This window comes from Cupressus sempervirens, chromosome 9, assembly GCF_028749045.1.
Source record: "Cupressus sempervirens isolate cs-2001-9-10 chromosome 9, ASM2874904v1, whole genome shotgun sequence".
Taxonomy (NCBI): Eukaryota; Viridiplantae; Streptophyta; class Pinopsida; order Cupressales; family Cupressaceae; genus Cupressus; species Cupressus sempervirens.
This window is the reverse complement of record NC_143126.1, coordinates 510,181,309-510,185,539: the sequence shown is the minus strand read 5'-3', so window position 1 is coordinate 510,185,539 and position 4,231 is coordinate 510,181,309.

Here is a 4,231-nt window from a genome sequence, read left to right as displayed (position 1 = left end):
TGATTAGACACATGATGGCACTGGCTTGACTGTCTCCTACAAACCTCCTCTGATGCACTGTCTAAAGGAGTATCCTCAAAGTTACTAGTCTCTAGAGTATTACCATCCATATCCTGTGAATCAAATCTAAAGTTCATATCAACATACGGAGTATCAAAAACATTAGCATTGCTGTCCAACTCCTCTATACCCAAGGAAACTAAGTCTTCAAAACTGCCCACTGCATCCTCCTGGATGTCATCAATGCCAATATGATCCTGGGACTCATCTATACACACTGCCAAATATGAAATATCATCAACACATTCTAGCAAGTATGGTCGACTGGATATATGAACAAAGCCCAACATTGGTGGCACAAGAAAAGACAACACCATGTAATCTATTAATCAAATCCATGATAGCACCCAAACAAACACTGCTACCAAAAAGTGTTAAAGATCTCCAGTCAACTGAATCCCAAACGCCAATATAACAATCTCAAGTCCATATCCGTAAACTAGAATCAACTGGTAACTCAAGCAAACTCCTCACCTGAGTAATATGACTAATACCAACTAACTCTACATACCTATCATGATGAGATAATGAAGTCACAATACTATCTTTGTTCACCTTCAGCTGGCTGGACAAATCATGTGAAGTACTACCAGCCTCAACCTCATGTGATGAAGCATCTAACTATGCCTGGTACTCTTTCTCAGCAAAGTCATGAATGCTCAATGTCTTCTCATCTCTACCAGGTATCTCACCATTCTGCACAACAACATCCTCATAATCATCATCTGAACCCACTACACTGTAGTCACTGCCTGTTGTAACTATACCATCCTGAATACCTGTGGCATCACCCTTTGACGACCTGTAAACAATTGTCTCAATTTGAGTATCAAGTTGACCGTTACTATCAATCTGTGTAATATCCTTTCCCACCACCTCCTGTGGCAGAGTAGAATCTGAGACCTCTACCTGGCTATTAGCTAGTTTCTCAAACTCCTCATGCAAGTTCTTGGTAATTGTGTCATCTGCCCTATGAGAAAATCTGCCAAATAGAAATCCAGTCAACTTATCCACCTTAGCTGGGTCGGACAACATGTCATTCATTATACGATGGTGCTTAACCAACTGTTCAGACATGTCATGGCTTATTTTTATAAGTTTATCTCGAATGTCTAAATAACCATCCTTTCTAATGTTTTGACTCTGGATATCAATTGTCCAAGATCGTGTCCTTTGAGACTCTGTACTATACCTGTCCATTATGGATAAAGTAGAGTGTAACCCCAATAGGATATAACTTCTTCAAACACCAAGAACTAACATGCAAATGATTAGAAGTAGCATGCAACCATAGATTTTGACATGCAACTGATTAGAAGCAACATGCAACCACCAAATTCACCAAGAACTAATATGAAAATGATTAGAAGTAGCATGCAACCATAAATTTTGACATGTAGCTGATTAGAAGCAAAATGCAATCATAAATTATGACATGCAAGATCTGGGTAGTTGTCAAAACTGACATGCAAGATCTGGGTAGTTGTCAAAACTGACATGCAAACTTCTACAACCACCAAATTCACCAAGAACTAACATGCAAATGTTTAGAAGTAGCATGCAACCATAAATTTTGACATGTAGCTGATTAGAAGCAACATGCAACCATAAATTATGACATGCAAGATTTGGGTAGTTCTCAAAACTGAAATGCAAGATCTGGGTAGTTGTCAAAACTGACATGCAAACATCTACAAACCCTCAGGCTGGCAAGATCATGGCTCTAATACCACTGAAATGTCCCTTTACTGGTTTTGTATGATATTTCCAACCTTTAATCAGATATTTAAGATCAAAAAACTAATATCACAAAGATCCTCCAAATTTCTCAAGAAACTCCAAATCGGGTATGCCAAAAATGGTGCCAAAAGCTTCACAGCTTCACCTATTATTAATAAATCTGAAAATGGACATTTTTACAAAAAATTCAACAGCATAACGGCCTAAAAAATGACATTTTCAGATCTGTATAGCCTTTACACAATAGCTCACAAATGTAGGACAAAAACTATGCTCATCGGGCTCCCGAAATTAACACAAAAATGCCTGGAAACACCACAAAACACTAATAATCTATCTCAGAAGTTTAATCACGTCCCAATACATATATTCAGCTCTATTTTAACATCTTAAAGTCTGAAATACAGCAGCAACCCAAACTGATATGAAATACTCTACTGAAAACACCAAACTCATACCAAAAAACAACCCCGAAAACTCACAAATCTGCACTATTTAGCACAAAGGCAAACTCTGTATGAGCATGCACATGGAATGGCTTCAAAATCCCATCCTTAGCCTTCCTAGAAACCTGCAAACTCCCATTCTTGGGTCTCCCTGGAAACCTGCAAACTCCCGTTCTTGGGTCTCCTTCTCCACAGGTTTGGCAGCCTCTGAAGAATAACAAAGAAATGAGCAAAATCAAGTTCTGGAATAAGCCCAAAATGCCTCCAAACCCCTTAAAAGAGGGCATAACTGTAACTCACGTCCAAGAGAGGTTAATGAAACATATTTTAATAATAATTTTCATTTATTAGTCCAACGGTTTCCAAAGATTAACCCCCTTTTTTCGAAACTTCACTTTCTCGGGCCTGCCTGCCTTAGCAAAGATTATTATTTTTTAATTATTTGAAAAGGGGACATGACAGATCCAGAGATTCAAAATGCTTGATTGCAAGCCTGCATCTACACCTTTTCATTTAGGTGTTATTTTATCTACCACTTGCTCTACTCCTACAATGGACTCCACATTATACATATAACTTGTGGGTAATTTTTTGTACCTAGCACACACTCATCTTTATCTTTCTTTTGTGGTTGTACTTGTCTCTATATCATCACATGATCCTTATGAGAGTCATTGGCAAGCTACCAAACATATCTTGAGGTACATATGTGGCACTACATTTTATGGCATTCACTACACATCAAGAGTTCCTCACATTGTTGGTTACAAAGACTCAGATTGGGATAATGATATTGATGAATAGAAGTCCACTTCTAGCTTTGTCTTCTATCTTGGTTTTGGTCCTATCACATGATCTAGCAAGAAGCAGACAACTTACACACTATCATCTACGATGACAAAGTACCATGCAACAATGCTAGGTAGTCAAGAGGTTTTGTGGCTTCGATAGTTGATTACAGAGTTTGGTTTCCCTCTTGATAGTACCAATATAGTTTGTTATAGTAATAAGAGTGTTATTGATATTTCCCTTAACCCACTCGAGCATTAGAGGACCAAGCATATTGAGCTCCATATGCACTTCATCAAGCATTTGATTTACGATGACTCTCTTCACTTAGAGTATATTCCCACTTTAGAGTAGGTTGTTGATATCTTCACTATACTTTTTGTATCCCCACAATATCTTAAGTTGCATTCGATGCTTGGGGTAAAGGAAGTTGTCCTTTGAGGGGTCTTAGTGAGGCCTAACTTCCTTGTTTTCCAACATTCAACATTCTTTGTATCTCTTTTTAGAGGTGGGTTTTTCCCACTTGGTTTTCTCTATTTCTCCATTTCATAGAGATTTGGTTGTGATTCGATACCTCATTAGGCCATGTTGTTGGGACCCAAGTTTTCTTTTACCATTGTAGTTTCTTTTCTTTATTTTTTGCATTGTTTGTAGCTTTATTGTTGCTCATCTTAAGGGGGTGTTAGAGTAAAGCATTAATTTAATTACATTGATTAAATTAACTTTACTCCCTTCTTAAGGTTTCACTTTCATGTATTTACATTAGTCACATTTAATAATTATATTAATTATTAAATGTTTTTACGTCTTAGGGTTTCCCTTTTAGGTTTTCAATCTCTTTTTATAAGGATTGATCCATTGTATATTTTACTTGTTCTTTTAGTACGATAATATAATCTTGAATATTGTTAGATCCAAACCCTTTTCTTTTTTCTCTTTGTCCATATGTGGTAGGTTCTTGCATATAGGTGTTCTTCAAGGTTCAATGAATTTGTACTTCTCATAGTCTACAATAATAGCTAATTGGGTCAACGATTTGAAAGTTATGGTCTTTGAAAGTTTGGGTACCAAAAAAACCTAAAAATATAAATTGTAATTGTTGGAAATTTATTCAGCACTCCCCTCAGGATTTGTGACAAGGGCTTAACCACCTCATGCATACTATAAGTTGAGTTGTTGTATCGAGCATTGATAGA